At 42.2% G+C, this 26,803-nt stretch overlaps 1 protein-coding gene across 1 annotated transcript in view; it reads right to left on the bottom strand.

Annotated features, from left to right (window-relative positions):
- Nucleotides 1–26,803, bottom strand: part of RNF11 (ring finger protein 11) — a 32,921-nt gene that overhangs the window by 2,899 nt on the left and 3,219 nt on the right. The window lies entirely within an intron of this gene.

The following is a 26,803-nucleotide window of genomic DNA, read 5'->3' as shown; positions in this document are numbered from 1 at the left end:
CTAGTAGCCATAATTCTACTGTTAATAGGGAGAGAATTTCTTGCAATAGGTCTATTTTAATGGTGGTACTTAAACAGCAGAAAAAAATTCAACTTATAGATGTGTTCTGCAAATAAACCTGGTGCATCAGAGACACAATAGCATTGATTCATCTGTTTGAAAAAATGCAAAAGTTGATGTTTCAGAGGCCATTGCTGCAAAACAAGCAGACTGCAGGAGGGCATGCAGCTGCACCGCAGGAAGCGCTGATGCAGCACGCATCACCTGACAAAACTCCCACTCGCTCCTCACTGATACGGGGAAAATGTGGGCTTTTGCTGCCTGTGACAGAGCAACCACCATCTGAAACATGCACGTCCTTACAGAGCACGGACCACTGTGGGCATCTCCAGGTATTTCCAGCAGCAGGAATGCAGCTGCGTTCCCCTCTCCTGTTCCCTTTTGGCCGGCTCTGGCAATGGTCTAGTGCAGTGTTCAGCGGACACCAACACCTGGCAAAGTCCCGATACAGGATTTAACACATGTAATGTTGCACTTGTAAAGCCTGATAAAGTGATTCTTCTTTCACTGCTAGGAAGCACGGCAAGTGGAAAGACAGACAGGACTCCCAGAAGGCCGGGAGAAAGCGGCCCGAGGAGCATGCAGCCTCTCGCCGGCCAGTTCCAGGGATGCCCAGCAGCAGAAGTCCTTGCTCATGAGAAATGCTAATCAAAAATACAAGTCTACGGGGCAATTCTTTTAACACAGTGCCTACCACTCGCAATTCAGCTGTGGGGTAAAATTCACAGTCTTCTCTTAATTTAGCCACAGTAGGATTTCCCCCTCTGATTTCCTAGCAGAACTCAGAGGAATTATGACAAGGTTCAAAAGACAAAATGCCAGTGGTTCTGTAAGTTTGATTAATTTCCTGACTACTCTCAACTGTGTTTCACAGAATCACAGATTTCTTCTAGATCAGCTGCCTTTTAATGGTTTAAATTATCTGAAGTATTTTCTAATCACTGTCTGAATAGAGAAAAGCACCAGCTGAAGCTAGGGATGACCTGTCAGATATAACAGTATTCATGAAGTGGCTCGGCAACCTTTAGTGCGAACAAAATAAAGCATTTTTTCCCCTCCTGAATGCTGCAGACCCTCTCGCTGCACTGAACACATCAGCTTGAGGCAGAGCCCAGTCCTGGTTTTATGTTTCAAGAACTTAACACCACAAACTATCAGTAACTCCCCTCCCCCCCAAGGCTTTGCTATACTTCTTTGGACAGATTATTAAATCAATAGCAGAAGACATTACTGCTAGCTCCCTTATTTGTTACAAAGATGTACAGAACACTTAGCATATGGAGGGAGATGCACCCTCCTTCCCATCTTAGAAAAAAAAGAGGAGCACTGTAACTAACTACGTGCATGGCACGGGTTGGCGCTAATAAGGACAGGAGAGGAGGCTACTGTATTTCATACAGCTCCCCTTGGCAAAACCATGACTGCAAGTGATAATGCAGAAATACAAGGAAAGACAAAAGCAGGAGGAGGAAAAAAGATCCAAGAAACTCTCAAAATGTCTGGAAGTAGCAGGGACAACTGATAGTGAATGCCTATAGCAGATGAACAGCAAACCAATCCAAACTGATATCTCAGCAGAAATTAGACAGCAAAAGGAAACTATAGTTAAGTAACAATCTGTTGTGAGTTAAAACTATCACATTTGGACAACTCTGAAATGAGAAATAAGTCACGCTATCCAACTGTTGACTGGTTTGGTTAAGTTTTGGACAGTAACACAACTTTTAAGCTTGTAATAGGCCAAACATGAACGAAACCTCATTCCCTTGTTCTAGTCTTTTACAGGCACTTGCTGCGAGCGACCACCGAGGGACTGTGTACTTGGGGAGCCCATTTCTGCATTACTGCAGTGCCCCTCTCCCACGGGTGTCATCCTCCCCGCAGAGACCTGAAGAAGAGGGGCCTGATGGACGCCCCGGGGCCCCCCTCCCGTGCCAAATACACAAATGCTTTCCTGACCGCCAGCGCTGTATGGAAACACTCCTCCTTTTGGTGTCCTGTCTCAGGTTCCCTCCCCGCAGAGCCACCACCCTGCGCTACACGTCTGACATAACCCATTAAGGCAGGAATTTATAGTTGCCAGCTGTGGGCTTCTACAATTTCACATACTAGACAAGAAATCTCTTGTCAGATGAGTAACTCTGGGTGAAAACGGTGCTGTCTTTCACCATGAAGTCTTCATGCTTGTGAATATAAAAAACTGGGGATTGTGTGGCTGCCAAGCTGTTGTGAAAAATGCATAAATTGTACTACTGTAAATAAAAAAGAGTGACCGCTCAGCACCCATGATCTGGTGCACTTCCTTAACACCCTGTCTGGTGGCACTTTAATCTCACCTCCCAATTACTATTAAAAGCCTGCCCAAACTGAGCTAGCAGTCCACTGGATACAAACATACCAATAAAATGGAAGAATACAGCCGCACACATTGCGGAGAGTCAACTGTAGGGTACACCGACAATGACCTTTTCAAAGCAGTCCTCTCCCCTCCGACAGATAAAAAGAAAAGGTGTGTTTATACCTCTATGATTCTAAAAATATTTTAAGCTATTTATTTGTGGGAATATGAGGGCCCAGATTTCTCTGACTCAGTTCGTTGAAGCGACATTCGGTATCCCCAGAGGCGTCAAAGTAAGAGACGGAGTGGACCGCATGAAGTGGTCCCTCACCTAGACCCGGACCACCACCATCAGTCACGCCGGGCTCCTTCAGCCCCCAGTAGCCCCGCTGGCACGCACCCCGGCCGGCCCCGCACGCAGCCACCGCCACATCACCACACTGGCAGCTGCATCCTCTGGCTTCTCCGCTATCAAATCTCTGAAGCATTTTTGGAAGTTAAGCTCACCCGACAATGATTTCAAGACGCCTGTAAGGAGCGAGTGCAGCCCCGCCTGTGCGGGTTTATCGCCCCTCTGCAAATCTTTCACAGTTTATAATGGCTACTTTTATCAACCCATGTTAAGGCAAGGTCCCGCTCACTCCAGCATGGATATTCAAGGGTAACGACGTGAGGATTCGAGACTCCAGTCAACTTATGTTTGTAGCTAGAGGCTCCCTGACATGTATAAATATAAAAAAGATTGTATTACCCAAGTAATTATTATTTTATTCCAAAGATGAGCACGAATTTATTGCTCTGGTGTCTCACTTTTCCCTTATCTACCACGGAAAATGTTTTTGCAGACAAAATTATGAAATACTGGACTTCTAGCCAAAGTCCATGTTATTTATCATTTGATAAAGATGTCGGGTGTTTCAAACAAAGATGAAATTTCACGTTAAATCTATTCCTCCATGCAAAAAAACTACAAAAAGGCCAAAACAAATAATCAAATCCACGAATTATTGTCAGGCAATGAAATAAAAATGATTTTCTGGCACTTAATTTACTTTAATGAATTACTTTTTTCACATATGAATTTAGTAATGATGAAACATCTCAGATGGCCACAGTCCTGGAGATACAGAACTTTTTTCTTGGTCACAAAGTAGATGGTGTCAGCACAAGTCTCCCTGGCTTTCTGTGCACAGAAGTCATTAATTCCTAATGTTTATTCAGCCCTTAAATAACAGCATTAATTTAGACTCGAGGACTACAGCAGAGTTTGTGTCTCCATCTCACCCTGGCTCCTCCTCCTCTGGAGGGCAGGGGGGGGCAGGAAATCATAGATGGCATCTGGAGGTCTGCATTTTTCACTTCTAATGAAAATAAACATTTTCACACATGGCTTAAAAGGCCCAGACACTGTGTTTCTGCATGCAGATTCCCAAGCACACTTTGGGTTCTCTCCTAGAAAAATGAGGTTTCATCAAGCACGATTTTTAGCTTGAAGTTTCTCATCAATGCAACTTACCTTGGTTACTTATGCTGCTGTAAATCTGCTTTTCTCTTGTTTTACAGCATTTTCATCTTGTTTTTGCCAAGTGCAATGCATTTGTAATACTCTGAAAACAGGTCAGTGGTAGATCAGAAACTCTTAATCCCTGGATAAAGATTATTTTAAGATCCTTCTACACCACATATCAGCAGTATGTTATCAGGGCTTTTGTTTGTTTGTTGGTTTTAGTAATTGCACCAACATGCACAAATTATCCTTTCAGGAAGGTCAAAGGTGAGATAAATAATTTGTAACATCTAATAGTTCCAGAGGTTAAAGCTTCACTGCTGTCCCCAAGATCCTGTCTACAGCCACCTGCTTTCCACTATTTACTGCTTTGTTCCATTTCCATCTCTGAATTTTCTTCCTCATCTAATCCAATGCTCTCAGTGTGCCTCACTCTGGGATATTTATTTGCATTTTAACACCAGATCAACAGCATATCTGTTAATTCAGTCCAACAAAGGAGACAAATGTCTTCCTAGCTATGTTTATCCTAAGTCTTTCTTACTTTTTCTTTTTTTAACATCAGTAGGTATAGCACTTACACTCCTTGCGGTTGCTGCCTAATTAATTAATGCAAACATAACAGTTCAATTTGAATTTCCCCAGCCGTTCCCACAGCTTTTTTAAATCCCTTCGATATGCAAATGTCTGTCTTGAAACATGTTGTCTGAAAGCAGCTGTACTGGTTCACATACAGCTGCATCAGGGCCACATACGCTTTACTGCTCACCAGCCCTCAAACACTGATCCAGAAAGTGGCCTGGCCCTTCTGCAGCTCTGACAGCCTTGCAACATAACACTGCTGCCTATTACAACGCTCACCGTCACTATACACATCTATCAGCCTTGCTGCCTCCCAGTTTTCTCATCTCTAAGGTGAGGTGCTTAGCAGGAAGCCTAAATAACTAATCTAGACAAGAACAACTTCAGCTTACAGATGTAAAATCAGGAGGTGAGGAAAAAAAAACCCCAACATCCTTTTCGGTTTTTTTGCAAAATCCCCAATGAATTTTATGGAATTTTCTCTTCTCGCTACTTTATTACTCATAAGGAACTCACTGGGATGATGGTCCAGGGGCCTTTTCTGTGAATGTCATTCTGATCTGGGTGAAAAGACTCAAATTCCATCCGTATGTGAATACACATTCTGAAATAATATCCTCCCCCAAGACATATTAATGTAGAACCACTCACTATTATAATGTGCATTATACGACAACTACAGCTTACTTTAATAATCCTTAGAATATTATGAGCAGCCTGCCAACTATAAAAACCTTTTTCTGCCATACAGAAGAGAACAGTTCATTTATAAAGCTGAATACCGGTTGCTACAAAACATCATATAATGAAATCGTTACCCAATCCTTTATATTCCTGCTTTCAGGTAGCCAGTCAGTATAAATAACTGTGATAGCTGAAAAAGTTCTTTTGAAAGAAAAATCCCCTCCTCTCACCTCTCCCATCTGGAGGGGACACTTGAGACGGACAAGCAGACCAGACGCACGTGCGCACACAAGAGGAGCCGTTCTGGCACAAGCTGGAATCTAAAGCATGGGTTTGTCTTGCAGACCCCATTCACTTAGTAATATAGTCAGAAAAGAGATTAAGCATTAACTTAACACCGTATTAAGCAAAACTGTAACTGATCCTTTACCAAATTTTCAAGCATGCCAAAGACTGATTCCCTTTGTTTATGTGAGAAGTGTGAAGATCCAAGTAGTTCTCTCCTGACAAATAATAATATGTTTCAAAACAGATTCACTGCACCACTCTACTAATTCCATGCTCACCTTTAAAATATGATTCCAAGTCCTTGCATTACTCAGGATTCCCACATTCCTCCCTAAGGAGACTAATCACACAATTTAAATTTTGAATGTATATTTGATTCATCTGGAACTTTAAGCCCAATAAATGTATACTTCATTTTTAAGATTTATTAAGGGATTGTTCTGCTACCACTGCTTGCTGGAGAGAGCTTACTTTAACTGTTCACGACCATTTCAAACAAAACCACTGTTACTTTTGTTTGATATATTCCTTGGTAAGTCTGACAGCACTGAAGGACAAAAAACCCAAACTCACGACGTACGGAATTTCACATCTCAGTTTTTCCTTTAAAGTTTTATTAGTATCACAATTATCATTTCAATATTAAATAGGTAACTTTCATGCAGAAATAAACACGTGCACTAGCATCTTACTGGTCCATAGCCAGTAGGAGAGCAACACTCCAAACCCCAGCAAGGCCCCCCCCTGCACCTGGGATGCGCATGCAGGTTTGTACGTGCTTCCCACCAGGGTGCTCCTAAAGGAAGATTTATAAGTTTTCTGGTGTTGTAGGAATTAGACATTGTAGATATGGTCAGTAATTAATATAACAACAGACTAAGGAAACAGTCTGCAACAGAGGAGAGGAACCTGCAGGATCTGCACAGTGTTTCTCCAGCTGCTAACACCAATTAAGAAGCAACACCCAGTTTGAGTCATACATCATTTCAGAGGGAGGTGTTTTTGGTGAAAGCCACAGTGGTTCTGCAGTGATGGCGCAGCCTCATCTAAGCTATTACTTAAACTGTAAAATTGTCCTTTGCATTTTTCCACAATTATTCCATTGAAATTACTAAGAAATAAATATATCTGAAGAGTTGGAAAAGATAAGCAACCATGAAAGTGAGTCCTGGCTGCTGACTCTTAAAATATTACCTGTCCCCTGAGCTCAGCTTTGCTATACCAAAAATAGGGCTGGGGCAAAGAGAGGAGGTACAAACTAGATGCCTCCTGCCTGCTGCTTTCCTAGACAGTGACAAGGGCTATTAGAGAAAGGGATTTCGTTTTCAAGCTTCTTACCTGTGCTGTCACACAAAACCAAAAAAGCTACCTACTGCCAAGATAAAATAGGTGACAGTGCCCTTTTCAGCTTGGCCAGTGCAAACCCAGCCTTACCTGGCAGATGGAAATCACCTGCTGCTCTGTAGAGTCACCTGCTCTGAAATTTGATTAACGATCAATGCAAACCTAAATACAAGAGATTAGCAAGAAGGAGTTGTAGGGGAAAAGCAGTAATTAAAAAGCAGTAATTGATCCCTGGAAGCACAATCTCCTGACACAACCAGACAGTTTTTACATTCCCAGGCTGCACAGCAAGTTTCTCTGACTCAAGGGCCATATCCTTGGGTACGGTTCGACTAACTGAATTCTTGATCACCAGCTTCGTGTTGATTTTAGCTGTCCTTGTTCCTTTCTCCGCTGATCCCATCAAACATCAGGGTGGGAATTTCTTCAGGAAAGTGAGTAACATACACCAGTGTATCCCAGACCATCAAATTGCTCATCAGAGAACTGACTCCATCTCTCCAGACAGCCCCACTGACAGCTCCACTTACAGCATCAGGCCAGAACTTCTGAGAGGTAACAAAGTCCTCTTATTACAGCTCCTAGCATGTTTATTTTAATAGTTTTTTTATATATACAGGGAGGGAAAAGATCCTTAAACAATTTACAAAAATTCATGCTTTTCTGTCAAGTTGCTGCAGTTAGCAAAGCCAGGAAAGAACAGTTGCCCCTAAACATTAAATTAAGGACACTCGGGCACAAAATGTAGCCTCCTGAGACTTGTACACCCCAAGGACTACAAAGCAAAGCAGCTGGGTAAGGAGAAAATCTAGCAGAATGGGCCAGTAGTCATTTCTGCAGCTGGTGGCAGAAGAACAGCATGTGTATGTGGATCACCCTACCCCATAAGCAAACCACAACATCTGCATTATTGGTACATGTTCTCTCCTACTTACACCAAGCGGTCATCTTTGCAAAAACCCTTCTTATGCCTGGCAAACACAGATGCTTATTATAGTGCTATGGCTATGTTAAACACAGCACTTATGGTTCAAGCAAGACGGCTGCTGGAGAAATGAGGAGCAGCTTTAACAACAAACAAAAACCTGAAGTTTTGGGAAAAAGAAAATGGTCCTGTAGTGGAAGACGCTGAAAACAAATAAATCTCAGACTGTCTCCTTCTGCTGAAAGGTACAGAGTGAACCTACTGTGTCCCATTCACTTACTGCTGTGAAACTGCTGGCTAGCAGGAAGCAAAAATAAAAAAGAACACCCCAAACAAATGAATCCAGTTAACACGTTTTTCGGAGGCTGCATTCAAGCACGAGAGATGGGGGAAGCACTCCGGAGCTATGGCAGAACGCTAACAGTCCACACCGAAATAGGAGAATTGTTCACACTTCTTTCAGACACATATTTACTTTCTGGAAAGGGTAAACATCAATCAGTGCAACTTGTTTATAGTATAAATCAAAGGGATGACAGCTAAAAATGCTCGTATTGATCATCCAGGGTAACATATAAAGTCTGCAGGCAGCTCGGACTCTCACCGTGCCAGGTGCTGTATTCAGCGCAGCAAACCGGCTCGCTCACAACCCGCCCTGCTCGTCCGGTGATCTCAGACACGTGTGATTTGTCCTGGACACCGTCCCCCATGCGCACCCACCCAAACCACTCACTCGGAGGCTTTGACTCACCTCAGAGAACAGCAGACAAAAAAGCTTAGGCTCACATGCACTTCTGCCTCCTGACACATGAGCTTGGCCCAAATCTACCATCCTGTAACCCCCAAAGCATTGCATCACTCGGACAAGTCCGTGCAAGTCCCTTACAGGAAGAGCCCGATATGGATTACTGGACAGGCAGGCACCCGATGAAGAGAACAGGCATATATATATATATATATATGCGACTTCAGGTGGGCAACGTAACACACTAAGAGTAAGTAATGGTGCACGTTATGCCCTGAAGTGCCTACTGAGCCCACAGACCCGGCGCAGCCGAGCTAAGCACGAGCAGCCCCTGCTTATCTCCTGGTGCCATTTCAGGGAATTTGGGGATTGGGGTGCAGCTGACTCCAGCTGGTCTAAAGCAGTGCTGCCTCTGAACCATGGGTCCTGCCACTTCCCTTACTAGCTCTAGTCGCTGGCTGTGAGGACACTGATCCGACTGACTCTTCACCTCATGAAAAGCAAACAAGCCATTACTTTTGACTCTGCGATCGCTATAGCTACTGAAAAAGTTGGGAACGGGCAGCCAAGAGGAAAATGGGAGAGTGTCCCTTTTGGGACTTAAGCCAATTGTGAAATCCTGACTCCAAACACTTAAAAAATAGCAAGAGTGCTAAAACGTACCTTTTGGCAAGAATTAGGTCAGCTTGAAAGCAATTCTAAGAACAACACAGCCCTTCTGAGTACAAGAACGAGGTAGGAAAATTACAGAAATCAACCCTAATTAGCCAAGAGGAAAGGCTGGGGACAAAGGGCCAAAACTGGGAGTAAACACAAAAATGCACATAAGCTGAAGGCATGAGCAATCCATCAGGGGAGGACTGCCAAAGTATAAATACAGGCTGTACTTCTGTGTGTAAATAGAAAATGCGTATATGTATGTTAAAATGTGCTAGTTTGAACTAATAACAACACAGTAACATACAGCAGAGAAATATTATGCATAACTAGGAATGTATTTTAGAAAAAGTATACAGTGAGTAGGATATCAAAGGATCAGTGAAATCAAGTGACAAATGATCTCATCTCTAGGCTCAGCGTATGGTGTTATCTTGGCGTTATCGTTCAACAACACAGCAGGCATCCTCCTTGAGCAAAGAGGGCTATCCACAATGCAGTTTAACAGCCTTGCCTAAAGCAAGTTTCACCATGCATCCAAAACCATCACATCAAATGCAAGTCCTCATACATCAAGTTCCTAAAACAGGACTTAAACAGAGTCAACAGCCCGAGCTGGAACATCACCCCCATGTACGGTCTTCTGGGAGGTGTCAGTTTAGCTTCAGGTAAGAGGTAACACAGATAATGAGAACAAACAGGCAGATCAACAGCAGCTATCTCAGATCATCTACCCCGATGTACTAGCCTACACGAAGACACAAAATACTTTTCTGTAGCCACCCAGTTGTAAGCAAGCACCAAAAAAAGAGGTCTGAAAGAGGACATAGTAGTTCTTTTTATAGAGTTGCAGTCTGTTACCTAGCCAAAAATACAAAGAAGAGGCAACACAGGAGAAGGCTTCTGCGAACCTTGACAAGGACCTTCTGCTTGACCAGGGAGCAGATATAGAATGGCTGATGAGGCAGAGCACCGCAGACAAGCTGCGCTAGCCCAGGAAGGTGGGCTAGCAACGGGCTCCCCCCAGCAAGGTAAGCCAAGCAGAAACCTGATGAATAATTTTCCATTAGGCCTCGCAGCAGAGAGGGACTCAGGAGAGCGGGACTCTCACACAGTGCGAACCTCTGCCAAACCATAGAGAAAGGAGAGAAAACAGATTGCTCTACTAAGGATAAATGACTTGGGGGAGAAAAGTGGCAACAGTCCACATCCTATTGCAGAAGAGCTTAAAAAAGGCAGATGGGGCTGGTGACGAGCTGCGTCTGCGTAACCACAGAGCAAGAAAACCTGAAGCAGAGAGACTGCTGGCGTGGGGCACCGGCCTTGAGACCATGTCAGCGAAGCAGCTCATGACAGCAGGGTTTGTTTCAGAACTCAGGAAATCTGTGTTATACTTCACTTAATGATAACTTTGTACTCAATTTGAAATATTTTAGTTGCCTTTTTAACAAAGCCATCCTCAATCACACATGCCTGCTCAAGCAGGAAGCTGCCACACCTTGGCAGTTTGACGGTACACTCAGATCCACAGGCCTTTTTATTCTCTTAACGGCGTCTGAATTTCTAACACCGAGTGGATGCCCCTAAGATCCAGGTATGTGACTTGAAGCCTCAGCCTAGGCAGTGCAGCAGGGGACTGGACTGCGCAGAGGCAGCCAGGAGGCCTCCTGAGGCCAATTAAAGGATATAATCAATGCTGCATTTTGCAACAGCTTAACCACAGCTTGTTTTTAAGCATGTTTCTGCATTAGCCTGCTTAGAAAGCCACAGACAGATGAAGCCTCACATACACCTGCCACACATTAGGGCACCTCAAACGCAGTACGAGTCTCTGTGCGCAGGAACGGCGGCGGTGGTGGGCCAGCTTGGCGAGGACAACCCCACCGTCCACCCAGCCAACAGCTCCTCCCTTCCACCAGATCCTGGGCAGCCGATGGGGACACTTCTGTGATCTCTTCCACATTTTGAAGCTGGAAATGGGGTTTGGATTGGGGGGTACCAACAGCACCCTGAACTGCTGGGCTGCACGCAAGAGATTTCGGTGCAGCCCCGGGTGCTGCCTCGGGGGGACACGGTCACCCCTCCCAGGCACACACTCGCTGCCATCTCCCACTTCGGTGAGAATGAACACACACAAAAAATGCGATTCAGCTATTTGTTTAGACTCATTTGATAATAACATTAATTATTTCAACTATGAGTTAATGAGCAGCAGCTGTTAACAGCCAGAGACATTGATTCAGGCTATCGGCTCATCTCAGCCAGTCATTTATTAATCTTAAAGGAATGTCTCAGACATTAAACGATTACTACTAAATCTGTTCATTTGTTGGGGTTTTTTAAAGCAGTGCTCTATCTAAAAGCAAGGAACGACTGTATGAATATTAAGGCACACTAAAGCTTGATGAAGCTCCACTTTTCGATGCAGTATTAGCAGTGAACGCAAGGGCAGTGTTTCTATTTTTTCCAGCAAAGTCTTGTCCTCACAAGCAGTGACTCTGCATTTTTAGCTCGCGGGGCACAAATCCAAGTGTGATCTCATGCAACTGTCAAACCTCTTTTAACAGAAAAAAGGCCTGTGCCAAGAACAGGTAGAAAAATCATAAATAGCTCTCTCAGGAGTTGGTTATACAAGCAAAATATTTCCAGAACATGTTTTTCCTACTTATTTTAAAGTTTTAAATGCATAGAGACAGTTCAACGAGCATCTGGTCATTTCTTTAATCTGCCACCAGAAAACACACATTCATTTCACTGCTATGTATGAAACATACAGCCAGTTGCTGGTGCAACCAGGACGAGCCGCAAACGTTCGGCTTAACAAATGAGTCCATCACTAACTGTATAATCAACCACCTGTCTAATCAGCATTTTCAGTCTATGCTAATTTTCTTTTTAAATACTCTTCTGTGGATCTTGCCTGTGCTGGTTTTACACCAAAAATACTTGTGTTCGTTTCAGCACAGGTGCTTTCAGAGTAGGTGGTTTGAAGGGGGAACTGAAGCAGGTCCAAGGCTCTGCAAAGGTGAGGAGGGGAGATGGGGAGCACCGAGCCCAGCCCAGCCTCTGCAGCCGCCACAGCTCCCCTCTCACCTTGTCCAGCCCCAGTGGGATGAAGAAAAACCCCTATTTTGTCAGGCCATTCCCCTGCTTATGCCCACTCTCATGGAAGGTACCAAGAGCTTCATTTACACTTAAATGGGCTTTCTGAAGGAAAACTTGAGGTTTCCACAACATATTCATCCTGCTCACTACAATTATCTGTAAGATCTACAAATGTCCCCACTACTACCCCAGTACCACACTTATTAAGGATTTCAAACACTACCAGGGACGTGGCACTTGAGCGCCTACTTAAGTACTTGCCTGAATTATGGCTCAGGCTGCTACAAAATCTCAGAAGAACAGAAAACTGTTTGAGAGGAGGGACATGAAAACAGAGAGGTCATTTTTCCAAATATGGACTGATGGATTGGAAGACAAAGCCCTATTTCACCCCAACACACCCGTATGAGAGCAGCTGTGAAGCCTGGAGATCTCCAGCCTTAGCTCATCCATACACAACGAGGGATCTTTCATGTTGTGTGAAGTACACCAGAAATCCTGAACACCTAACACAGTGACAGACAGGGTGCAGTTTTAGGGCTGGAGTTGAGAAGATCACATGGAAATAAACAGGCCATCTGTAAGAATTTAAAAGCACTAGTTTCCCAAGAACATTGCCTGTAACTTTCAAATATCCGATTTAGACACATGGGTACAAGGAAACCACTCAGGCCCTGCATAACTCTACCATAGGTGAGGTACGTACTACTTTCGATGCCTCTCAGTCAGAAATGAAATGCTAATGTCATTAACATTATGCTACTGACACTCTTTCAGGCTTTATGAAGATATAAAGAAGTATTTATACTTATCATATTCTCCTGCATTAATGTTCAGGGTGGTATAACCATGTCCTGCGACAACCCACACAATCACTAAAGTAAGTTTTGCCAGTTTATACACACACAGACAAACTGCAGTCGTGACAAAATACCTGAATGGAGTAACACTGAGCTCTGAGGCAGTAAATCTGGAGGTATTAGGTACGTTACCATATAAAAAAAAATACACACAGCCACAGCAAAACAGCTACCAAGAAAGCCCTTGGGAGTTTTTTTTGTTTAATTTATGACATTTAGTGTAGAATACACCTTGTTAGCTTGGATTCGTTAGGGTGTAACTACAGAGGTAACTGTAATAGCTAGATAAGCTCAAAGAGAAGAGAAAAAGAAGCTACTTCCTTGGATTTTAACTCCATAAGCAGAAATATCATCACTCAACTACTACAGAAATATTTTAGTTATCTTTTTAGCTCACCGTATGGTCCCTGAAAGGACACCTCTCATGCATCTCTGAGAGGCAGCGGGTGCAGCAGAGTAGCCTAGGAAGCAGATGGCATTTAGTGCTCCTCATCCAAGTCCGAGGGCCTACAGAACTAAACTTACTTTGTCTCCCTATGCACTGCTGCAGTTAAGTGAAGTCAGGGAAGGTTCTTCCCTGGGGACCCTAAAAGATTTGCTGAGTAATCTCTGAACCAAATAGTCAAGGTAACAAGATGAGTCTGAATTCCTGTCTTTATTTGGGATACCTCCTTTCCTATAGGCGGATCTCTACTGCAATAAAGACATGAATAGAAATTACCAAAGCAAACAATTTTTTGTTCTTTCATTTGTTGTTTTGAATCAGACAGTAGAAGCAGAAATAAACCAACCGTTTTGGGAGATAAGCAGCTCTAGATGCTGCCTTGGGGGCAGAAATGGGCTGGGCATGGCTTTCTCCATGAACTTTGGAAAAAATGAGTCCGATGTTCATCAAATGAAATCTGCTGAAAGCCATACAGCAAGTACCCTAAGGAGCAATTTCAGACTGGCAGATCAGGTTAAAGAAAATTTCTTTGCTCTGCTGAAGCTTTGTACAGAAATTAGCCTTGGAATAACTTACAGGCTTGGTCCTGATCTTTTTTTATCACTTCATGTAACACTGTGTTCCTGGTGAGGTTTTCAGCATGTTCTGGAATGGTTTACCCCAATGAGGCTAATGGCTAGCAGTGCATGAAAGGGTGCTTTTCCCTTGGACTTCTGAGCTGCATGTTCTGCAGATTTAAAGTAAATCTTGTCTGTGACTTCCATTATCAGTCACCATGACAAAATTCACTGCAAGATGGTGAGCAGTCAGTGACCCCTCAATCACTTAAAATATGCCCTGCTTTAATCTTTTTTGCATTTGGGGGGGGGGGGAAGTGGGGTGTTGGGGTTTTTTTTTTGGTTTCACTGACTGTGGATGAGACAGATTTTGTTTTTCAGGAAAACCAAGCTGCTTGAATATCATATCCACTAACAAACAAAATAAAAATAGAAGCATTAGCCTAGAAAAACAAAGGCTGAAAGGGATATAGGACTGATCTCTAAATAAATCAGAAAAGTAAACCAGAAAAACAATTAAAGTTCGGTTTGGTACAAGAATAACAGATGCAAGTTTGCCATATAAAAATCTAGAATTGTGAAATAGCTTCTTGAGCCTTAGTTGTCAGCTGATCAAAAGAGGCTGCCTGTAGGAGTAGTAAGGGCAAAGTTTGACCAGCATCTTGCAAAAATCATACATTATCTGCAGAAAATAACTTCATTGAGCATATGCATAACTATCCATATATGCCCTTGTTCACAGACACCAGGAAACAGACCAATTCACACACTTGTTAACATGCAATTTCCAGCACTGTACTGAACAGGGCTGTTATCCGAATTAATATAATCTATGATGCAGTGTAACAACTACCAATAACGCTTGTCATATTTAACTCAAAGCTAATTTAAATAAAATATAGAAGATAACACTCATTAAATCTGAGCCTCATTTTGTCGAGGCTGTTATAAATGTCTGCAGACACTGTCATGTCCATCTGGGAGCTTAAGACACTAACAAAACAAAAAGCTTTAAAGGTGAGAAAAGAAATTTTTGGACAAAATCATTTTCCATTAGCAATTCTGGTTTGATCTCTGCTGGGTTTTCAATAGCCCACTGGTGAAAACACCTATGGTGTAAGCACAAAAGTTCTTGGCCAACCCCATTTCCTACAGCGCAATCTAGAGGTAGAAGCAGAAGTGAAGGCAGAGCTGAAAAAAAGACCTTTATAAAGCTTATTCTGCTGACCGCATGCTAGCTGGAAGTTTTAGCACATTCTGAAATCTCCAGCTTTACAAACCCACTTGTGTTGCTTGAGTAGCACCGGGCAGCTGCACCACTGGCGAGGATTTGGCCTGTGGCAAGCAAAACCTAAGGTCATCAGGGAACAAGTATACGCGGGATTAATGCGCTCTATGTTGATATATAGGCACTTCATCGCTGGAACACGGCAACCAGTCTGCATCTAGGATTTAAAAAAAATACATACCTTTCTTCAGTTTGATGTGCTACTTCAGTCTTTTTAAGGGAGAAAGGGCAAAAGCTATTGGTCTAATTTAAATAGTTACATTCTGTCCAGCTGAAACCCTTTACTGTATTCAAACTGAAACCTGGCCAGCATATTTTGTGAAATAAACCAAGGAAACATTAGTGGCAGCAAGCAGTCTTTCAGAAAACGATTTCTCCAGCTTTCCAGGCCCCCACAGTCCCAACGATGTGCTGGGTCATTTGCTTACTGGTGACTGACAAGGAAGGGTGTCCCTCACTGCCCCAGCAGCCCCATCTCCTGCAGCTTTGGGGCTTTTTTTTGTACGTAACCAAGCCAAAAATTAAGCCTGACCCAACTTGGCTCATGAGATCCAAAAAAAAGCTGTAAAGATGGTATTTACTGCTCATGTTCAGCATTACTGGTTTTGAATTCAGAAAACTAAACAGAAAGGTACCAAGCAAGGGGGTTCGAGCTATGTAAGAGCACGGCATTACCACAGAAATGACAAGAGCGGGTAGTGCTGCATAAGCAGACACGTGAAGAAGCAGCAAGATTTGCTTCTCAAGTTTATTTGTTGGAACAAGTTTTTGTCCCTCAATTTGCTTTAAATAAGACTGGCTTCAATGGGAAACTAGTGGCCTCTCCTAAGGGACACCAAACTAGAATAAGGAGTCACAACCTATAAAACAGGATGGCCAAATTGAGGTGGCCAGCTTGGCTTCTGCTCTTGCATACTTATATAATGTCTTAATTTGAAACATTTTAGACAACAGGGAGGTTGTTTTATTCAAAGCCACATACACTGGCAGTCCTCACATACATATGCACAAAGGTAATCAAACTCCTAACAGCAGTGACAAAGCTTGCCAAGTTATGTTCAGACTTTGGAAACCATCCACAGAGTCATAACTGGAAGGCTTGTGTGAGGAAAGAGGCAGAGCAGCACCCCACAATGCAGATGAATGATGTTACTGTAGTCAGTTGTGTCCCAAGGGATATCACAGTCTGCTGTGCAATATGAACAGGCTGTGAAAGTCTTCACCCATTCCTGTACTTACCAAATATACTCATGAACTGTTAGGTAACATTAATGAAGCTTCTTTAAAAAAGAAAATAGCAAGGAAAAGCATCCAAGTGTCTTTAATGGTGGTTGTGGTAGACAGATTTCTATTCTTTTATTATGTTTTGTTGGTTTGTGTTTTTCTTTTAAACCAGAAAGATCACATTTAAGAAAAACAGGCTTAAGACTTTGTCTGCACCAGAGATTTGTCCTGAAGCAGCAAAATTCCTCCAACAGACATCACCGCCCTACTGAAGTTAGAAATGGCACCTTTCGACTGCATTTCATGTACAGACCATTCCCAAACGCACTCACACCCAAACCAGTGTCAGATACTCATTCAGTGCGTGCTCTGGTATGCAGTTAAGTCTGAGTATATCCTTAACTGCAACATGGAGAAGCCAAAACTCCTGGAATACTTGGTGGTAATAGCACACATCTAATACCTGACACCTCTAGACCCTTCCAGAGATGTCACAAAGTAAAAATGCGATATATAGATGGCAAAGAGTGCAGATAAATCCAATCTCCACCAGGAAGTCAGTTTGGTTCACTAATCTGACAGGATGAAAATAAAGAGCCTGAGAACCCATTTCAGACACTTGATGGGCATGAGCTGACTCACTGAGGGATCAGATAAGCACCAAAGCCACCACAAAGCAACTGCGGAGCACATGGCTGCAAGCGGAAAACAGGAGGGAAAAAGCGAAGCAATCCCTTTTGGCAGCAGCGGATGGTTAGATCAGACCTCCTTGTGCCAGAAACATGGACGCACGCAACACCGATCACGGGGCACGCCACATTTCAGCTCGTGGTCCGCTGAACACAGAGAGAGCCCCCGAGCCTCTCCTTTGGCCTCAGCTGCGTTCACTCCCGAGTCGTGTCAGTCAAAGCCATTATTTGTAAGTGCTGGAGTAGAATCCTGCCTCAGATCAAGTAAAACAAACGCAGATGCTAGTTTCCCCACGTGCCGGAGAGGTACACACCCCAACACAGGACTATCAATGGGTTCCACTGGCACCCAGTGTGGTGTCGTCAGGCAGTGGCACTTTCTTTAGGGACACAGAAAGTACCCTTCTCTCCCCAGAAAGGCTGCAGAAGCCCAAAGAGCTCAAGTTGCTGACACACTGCCTCAGATAAACTCCCCTACATTTAAAAAAAAACGCTTTACACTGACAAAGGGATGGACAAATTTCCCTCAGCCTACAGTACTCTTCACCATTTGACTCATTACCCTGAGGTGGAAACATTTGTCTGATCCCTCAGCACCAACAGCCTGTTTGGTAGCATCTGTTACGTAGTTGTTACTACCATTTTCCCAGTTCTTGCTTTCCAATAAAAATACCACCACGCCAGCAGTGCTGCTTGGAGGAATCTCCATCTGTGTGACCCGACCAGAGCGAGGAACACATTGACCCCAGGATATCATGTTCAGAGTCCACTGCAGAAACTCCTGCCAGGACGAAGGCATGATCCAATCCACTCATTAACCAAGAGGTAATTGGTCATTACTCAGCCGCAGCACACTGAGGAGACACAGAGACATGAAGTTCTGTATGTTGCAGATGGGAGTTTGGAAATCTGGCCTTTGCCATGCTGGTAAGATGTGATTTACGAGACCCCCAAAAAAGAGGAAGGATAAAACACCCTCCTTTCCTACCTCAGCCTAAAACTATATCTCTTTTCTCCTCAGTTTATCAGCTCAGAGTAGGCGACAGCTACATAAAGACACTTCAGGAGAAGATATATATAGGGTGAAGTGAACTTCTCCCCAGGAAGCTCTAGATCTAGGTCATCTTGCTGCTTCTGGGAGGTAATAAAAACAGGTTACTCATTGAACAAGAATATACTTTACAGAAGAAAACAAAGATTACTTGGGAGCATGGAATTTTGTGTAGATAGTATTTTTTCTTTCCTGAAGGATTTTTAAAAACACAACTAATTAGTCATTAAGCATTGTGTCTGAATACCTGACTCCATCTACTGTAAATCAAGAAACCCGCTAGATTTACAAAAGGAACAGGCATTCTTTGGTAAACTTACTTTCAGTAGTTTAGCCACACAGTAAAATAAATACAACTTCAATTAGAAATCCCAGAGAGTTTGTCCAAATTCAGGCATAATGTAAAACCCCTCCTTGCACCTCATTTTTGGTTCTTATAGAGATGACTAGCTGGAAGGATTATATAAAACCCAGCAGAGCTCCAGGCAAGTTACTGTATGAATCCACTTCGATGGATGAAATACCACACTACCACTTCCAGTCAAGGGTGGGGTGGGACAGCAACCGAGCATCTCTCTCAGGCTGGGGCCAAAAGCCATCATCTAACCCAAACCAGCTGCTGGGGGGTACCTGGCCATCACAGCCACTGCAGCACCACATGGATGCCACTAGCTAAAGCAGTGGGCCTCTATCAGGGCAGGCGGAGGAGTTTTCTTGGCTCAGGACAGACCTTAGAGTAACACTACCTATGCAGTGCTTCTTACTAGTTTCCAATTTGCAGATCCCCAGACATTGTCAAGTAGAGGTGTGGATCTGTATTCTCAGTTTAGTGACTACAGATGGGATTTTATTAGCTCTTGTGAGCACTGTAAAAAAAACAGCCCATAGAGCCTCAGAGACCCAGGAACTAAGAGGTGAAAAAGCACTAACCTAGAAAAGAATTAACAATTAATTTAAATTAAGTATTTTTGCTTGAATTTTAAAAGTTATATTTTCCTTCCAAGAAGGGCAATATGCTTTCAAGGATGCCATTCTCCACTGGCCAATCTGCAACTGCCTCAAGGTCTCCAAATATATAGATACAACATTACAGAATTCTGTGAAGCAGACACTAGAGCAATGACTTAGTCATGTTTCATCAGCTAAATTGAAGATATATAGATGCAACTGCAATACAAATCAAAATACCTAAATAGAAATCAACCAAGAGAAATTCCAAAACATCAAAAATGGGCAATGGCAATTAAGCAAGTACTATTATAGAGCATAAAATAAAGTCTACAGGTGTTAAAATGTTAATTTCAGTCTCTTAACTAAACCTCAATTTAGAGCATTAGTTTGCTGATCTGAGCCTTTTATATAGTTTCCACCAAAAACAGTGGTTAACTGCTTTCTGTTAAGCAACAGTACAGACCAAACCAGTTTAGCAGTTTGGTGCGTCTGTAGTCGAGCAATGCTTGCACCTGTTTGCTCAGAACCTGAGAGCAATCACTTCTCTTTCTGAACTTTAAATAAAATGTATTTATTCAGGCAAAATAAATACCGGTCTTAATCTATACTGCAAAATTATACTATGTCTGAATTACAGATTTCAACAACCATGTTAATAAAATGCTGTGATTAACGTTCAGTGCACAGAACAAACTCTGTATCTGGGTTTAATTACAATGATGAATAGAAGTCAGACACAGCCATGGTCCCGGAGTAGTCATGCATTATACTGTCCCATAGACACTGAAATAATGGAATCCGATGCACTTTCATCTCATCTTAGATAAGTCTCCCACAGCTCTGAAACAGAAAGGGCAAGAGCACCCAGCCTCATCCAATTCTGCAACATTCACACACTGAGTCATAAGAGATTTGTATCCCCCACTACCAAGATGCATCTTACAGGATTAAATGAAGACAGATAAATATTGCTCCATTTCCTTCTGGCTAGAGCTTTATATACAAATCATCAGGAGAGCCATACAGAGCGATAGGGAAACCTTGCAGTATGTACAGAACTCTTGTCCAAGTATATATAGCTATGTTACAGACATATTTCAGTGTTATAGTCTTTTTTTTTTAAAGCAGTTTTGCCATGACAAAGATTAGAAACTGGCAGTATCTAGTAAATTTTATGGTTTTAATTGTGGCTGCAGAATAGCAGATTGCTTGCTTTTGTCCAAACCAGCACTGACTGAATGATTTTTTTGCTTACCACTGGATATTCACATGGCTCCATTAGATTTTATTAGTCATAAACCAGGCATTTCCTCGATGCTTCTAGGACCTCTCTTAGCAGTCCAAACTCTAATGGCACATGGGCTACAATCCCAAGCTCCGGAAAACTCAGCATTGCCAGCCAGCTGAGATTTATCTTTGACTGAGGATGAGGTTGTCCCCGCATGGGCATTTGGCCTTGGAGTTCAGTGAACTACATACAAGGACTGTTTCTGAACTATCCCTCTAGAAATACAAATATCTCTGAGTGAGGAAAAAAGCAGACAAGAGGACACACAGGCCTCTCCAGTGCCCAAAAAAGACAATCAAGGGAAACAGGTTTCAGTAATGCAGGGATAATAGTCTGCACATTCATCGCTGCATGCTGGGGCTAAGGGAAGAACTGAATTTCCTGAGTCACAGTTTCTCTCATTCCTCCCACAGTTTCAGTCCTCCCCCAGGCACCTCAGGTCTACATCATCCTAAACTAAAAGCAGAGGCAGGATGAGAATGCTCAAAAATCAGCCCAGCCTTTGATACGACGGTATGCATGCACGCACGTGTACGAAGCAGAGAGCATGCGCAAGCATTCTGGTGGATCAGCACAAATGCCCGATGCAATAAACCAGCTGGTTGTGATTTGGCTGACGCAACTGCGGTTGAAAGGACGGTTCTTTTATCTCCTCCTCCAGTTGCTGCACGCATCTGCTGTTTGTCCGTGTCACTGCGCATGGATCGTGGCCCAGCAGCTTTTATGCCACCGGCATTCTGACTTTCTTCTTCACTGAAGAGAAACAGAGCAGCTGGCAGATTCCTATGGAGGACTGGTAAATAACCACTTTCTGTAACTGTTTGATCTCTTGGAAATTGTTTCATTAGTTCATAGGAAAGTCATGGTTGATTTGCTTTAGTCCATTCCACAGATCATTATCTCTTCAAAACATAAAACTAGTTTATTTTCTGTGGTTCAGAAACCAAAGTCCAGATGTATGGCAAGCAACAGCTGCCGATCACAGATATGAACCAGGGGTACATACAGGAAACATAAGAGCTTCCTAAACACACAGTGGTCCTAGATTTTGGGGAAGGCAGTGTTGCTTGTTTGGGTTAGCTTGTCTGAAAGAAAGCACAATCTTCCAGCATAACAAAGATTCATCATCCTGATTAGGCAAGATTTCTTATTGCCATCTCCATGGCCTCTTCATTCCTACTAATCGAGCATCTGGAACACAGGCTGCCAAATAAACGCTGAACTATCAGATTCCAAACAGATTTTAGGAGACTTATCTACTGCCTTAAAGAGATCTTCTGATAAAGCTCCCTCTCTACAGCAGCAGGTTTGTCGTAAATTCCTGCAGAGGTTCGTTATATAATGGAGGAATATTATTTTATTAAAATCGAATTATCATGAAACACTTCACAAACATGAATTAGATTACTAAACACGCCTGCACTAAAGATAACGTTTATTACTCTTTTCCTCCTCATTTTACAGTGAGGAAACTAAAGCACAGACCAGATAAGTGATTTGCTAAAAGTTTCAAACTAAACGGAAGACTGAACTAAGAATGACGATGCCTTCTGCTAGAGCTGCTAGAGTGATTTTTTTGGTGGATCTTGTTTGGTTTTGTTCAGTTTTGGGAGCGGGGTTATTTTCAGTTTAAGTCCACAGTGCAGTTTTACCCAGCAAGAAGCTACACGTGACTCTAGCTCTGCTGGGACAGGTTGCTGCTGTGGCTGCCCCCCGAGAGGCTGGCAGAAGAAGAAGAAAGATAGCATCTACAAAAACACAACCCACCTTCAGGAAGCAAGACACATCTTCACTTCTGAGACCTTCATAATGTCAGGGCAAATTTTTCTTGTGGTCTAAATCAAGACTGAAGCTTGTCTTGCCTTTTAGAGTCAAAGAACAGTGACTCTTCAGCTTTTTCCCGCTGAAGAGGTTTTATTCTAACTCGGCCATGACATCCCTAAAAACCTGCTCATTTTGTAATTCTCTGGTCTCTTAGGAACTGTTTCATTAGCTCATAGAAAAGCCACAGCTGATTTACTTTAGTCTATTCCACAGACCATTACTCTTCAAAATATAAATACGTTTCTCTGTGTGTGTCTATGGCGAGGCAATAACAAGGACAAGCACAAAGATTGGAAAACACAAGTCTGTCACAAGCAAGTGGTGTTATTTTTAGTTTCTTGACCTTACATTCTGCAACCAGCTTGCCTACAACCATTACCAGAGTCTGCAGAAGTGTTCATTAAACTGAGCTTCTTTCCTTCACTGAAGTGATGAACAGGGACATGGGAAGACAGGGTCGGACCCTGTATAGCATCTTGATCCAACTTAAGACATTCCTTGCAGAAATCCATGTAAACCAGCAAGCAATACTCCATCAAATGTGATTATAAACATATTCTCTTCTTTTCAAAGTTCCTCTTGGAAAATCTTCTGGCCAGAATGGTTAGGAACAGATCTTTACTGATTGCCGACTCAATGAGAGTGAGTCTAGAAACCAGCTCTAATTCTCATAATAGAAAGATAACACAGAGAGCTCCAACATCAGCATACACTTCCCATTTCCTCTAGCCATGTCTAACACATATTTATAACTAACTGGAGTTAAAAATCCATTTCAAGCAGGCAAAGAATTACAATATTCAGCCAATACTCATTAAGATATTCATTAAAACCAGGTTATGAATGGGTATTTTAAAGATTAAAGTTACCTAACTCTGTAATGCCATCTGGTATCCTTTATTTTCAGATTTGCCTGCCTTCCTCTCTTCTCCCCCTGCCTCCCAGCTTTTTTCACTAGCAAAATGGAAGACAGCACCTATCAGCCAGCCTAGCAGGCTACACTGATACCAGTATGCATTAAGACAGGAAATAGAGGTGCACAGTTTTTTCTAACTGTTATCTAGAAAGTGAGTTAGACTTAGCACCCTCAGGAAACTTTCCCTCTAGCACCAATTACCAGCAATATAATTCTCTAGAAAACTTGCTAAGTTCTTCAGATGTGGAAGGAGTAAGAAGTGTCATGGCATATTGTTCACTAACCAAATAATCTTGAATGCTATTACAGTGAAGTTCATTCATAATACATATTTCATTACTGTCTGGAGAAGCAAAGTATATATTCCTATACAGATGTTAAAAAAAAAGTTTATTATTGCTTTGTACATACAAATAATTTACCAGAACTGCACCATAAGACACAGAGGGCTTACAGATTTTCTGAATGCAGCATTTATCAGGAGTGACTTTATCACGTAGTGCTTGGTCTTTCACAGTTAAGAGAGATTATTCCAGAATACGACTACAACACTTGTTCATTTTTGAGAATGCATTATATGAGGTAGCTTAAGCAATCATATTCTAGAAAAGAAACACAAAACATCACTGGCTTACTCTACCATTTCTTATCCATGCAGCACACTCAACTTCAGCTTCTCCGTCACTTTGTCTCCTCACTGAAGCTGATCTCCACCTCGGGCACTGCTGCCAGAAGGCACCAGCCAGCAACACACAAACAAAGAGACACTCTTGTTTGAAGCCCTTTGAAGTTTCCACCAGACTGAGAAATTGTGGACTGGAGCAGTATTTCAGTTCACATCCACAAATGCAGCTGTAATTCATACATGTCATCACCAAGATGCAGAGGACAAGCAGAGAAAAGTGCAAGACCTGCACAGGCAATTTTTAAATATACTCCTTTCTCTTACATGAAAGTAAACTTACTAGTTGGTTTGCTTTTTTTGATGGATAGCTTTCCGTATGTAATGTTTTCCCATTGCATCTTTCCTCCTCTTATGCTCTTCCAACATATACCCACAGTTCTAGCTTTGCACAACCACTCAACGCTAAATTATAACACATTATACTACCATAGTCTTCCTTCTTGTACAATACACGTAATCACAGATGATAAATCATCTCATTCGCAGCCCAAGAGAATTTTGTATGGATGTTTCTATAAATGGGTGCAACTCCTGTATCAGAATTAATTTGGTTTGCAATTTTTAATGATATTAATTACCATGCCTTTGAAAAGACAGCATCAGAACACCAATGTAATATATTACTTCAGTCGTGATGAGAGCATAATAAAAGCTTTGTTTCTCTGTTGAGCAAAATACGTCCAACACATGCATCCACAGGAGCAAGTTCCACATAGAAATGCAGTAGAGTATTTCAAGAAAATTTTCTGACTGTTCAAACTGGGGACAACTTCAGCTTCTTGGATAAGCAACACTCCAGGGCTGCATCTATTGCAGCACGCTCAGGCTGAGAGGATCGTGGAGAGTGACTTAATAAGGACCTAGGGCACCATCATTACAGGCTGCCGTGCCGCCTCCCTGAACTGGGGATGGCTGGAATGAAGCACAACGAGACAGATGGATGGGGACGAGGGTACAACGCGTACAAGTGACACTCAGTTAACAGAGGAGGCCCAAGGAGGCTATTGCAGCAACCTCAGTTTAAGAGAAGCCATGAGACATCCTCAATTGCGCTTTCAAAACCTGCTGTCCCCAACAGCTTCTGGAAGATTATGGGAGCATGACATTGGGTTAAGCTCATGTTTGCAATCTCTCGTCTCATTCTGTGCCTACAGCCTAATAATCAAAGGACTATCCAGGTCAAAAGGTTTTAAATTAATCCCTCCAAATAAAAAAAAAAAAAAATTAATTTTAAAAAAAGCCACTGAAACATTTTATCTGGGCCTCTAAGACAACACAGATGGTACTAAATACTGGAACACACTTTGGATCTCTTCAGGTAAAGGCGTAAAATATTTTATTAGTCTATGTGCCACATCAACATATCAAATGTGCTTTTATAAGTTCAGTATCAATATCAAGAACTTGCGCTTAATTCTCATGCTTTTAACTTATTAATTCAGCAAGTGGTATACACATCTTTTTTAGAAGATTGCAGTGTATTTTGTCCACAGTAGTACTCTGTAGAAACTTAGGGAGAAAAGATGTAAAGTATTCTGTACTTCACTGTGTAAAAATCCAGATTTTAATAAACTGGCAAATTATTTCCTGCAACTATTAAGGAACTATTTAAGAACAGAAATAGGAGACAAGGATTAAGAAAAGGGGCACATCTGTTCTGAAAAATAAAGTCTTTGAGAAAAACTACTAGAAGTAAGAGAAACTGGAAAAAAACAGTGAACTTGTGTGGAAAAACAGCAGAAGGCATATTGCCAACAGATGGCGAAGAAGTCATACACAGAAAAGGAAAACAAACTTGAAAGCATACTCAATTTTGAGGACTTGAGAAAAAACAAAACCAAAGCTAACTCTTTCCTAATCACAGATTCAGTGGTTAAAAATGGAGTTGCATGTGCTTAACACTTAGAAAAACAGTTGTAATTTCTGGGTTCTAAAATGGAGGCATCCAAAATTAGTGTCTGTCTATGAAAACGTTGGTCCACTCTTGAAATCACTTCCTTTCCCCCGCCATACACACACACTCTTTTTTCGGTGTGTTTTAATTACTTCCCATATTAGTCGTTAAGCTTGATGCACTGGAAAACATCTGATGCTTTAGTGGACCGCTTTCTCATTAACTCAGATACCTGTTTAAAAAGATGTTTCCTTTCTGAAGCCTTTCTGCTGTGGCTTATAACACATACTGCCACAGAAACTGAGAGCAGAGACAGGTATATATATGCAGAGCCTCTGAGTGGAAGTTATATTCCCCGTTACTCTATGGGTCCATACTTCCAATCCAATTGTCAATCTCAATTTTGGAAGCAGGAATTTCACAAAGCCAGTTCAACAGCACTCACTGATAAAAGAAATTTGACATGCAATACTGAAATGATTATTGGGGGCTCATTTTGCGGTTAGAAATCAATAGCTAAATAAAAATTACAGCTTAACAAGATTTCCGTCTGGATGCCCATGGCAAAATCCTGTCAGAACACAAAAAAGTATTTAAAATGTAACTAACTTCTGTATTATGTTAATAAGAGACATAGAAGTCATTTTCTACATACCTTCACCCAACAAGCTTCCTTCTCCTAGTTTGCATACCTTGCAAGATCTATTCAGGAAGTTGACACATCATTGCTGCAAACCCAAGAGAAGCAAACCTACCAGATTTTGTTCTCTTCTAAAATATGTCAATTTTACAGCTGAAATCTCAGTAGTTAAATTTCAAATTGTTCATTTTCCAGTTTCTTGCACACACTGCTAGTTGCCACAAACAAGTTTTCAAATTCATTTTATCCTCTTCCT

Source organism: Buteo buteo, chromosome 10 (assembly GCF_964188355.1).
Source record: "Buteo buteo chromosome 10, bButBut1.hap1.1, whole genome shotgun sequence".
Lineage (NCBI taxonomy): Eukaryota > Metazoa > Chordata > Aves > Accipitriformes > Accipitridae > Buteo > Buteo buteo.
The sequence above is the reverse complement of the archived record's forward strand: the minus strand, read 5'-3'. Positions and strand labels throughout refer to the sequence as shown.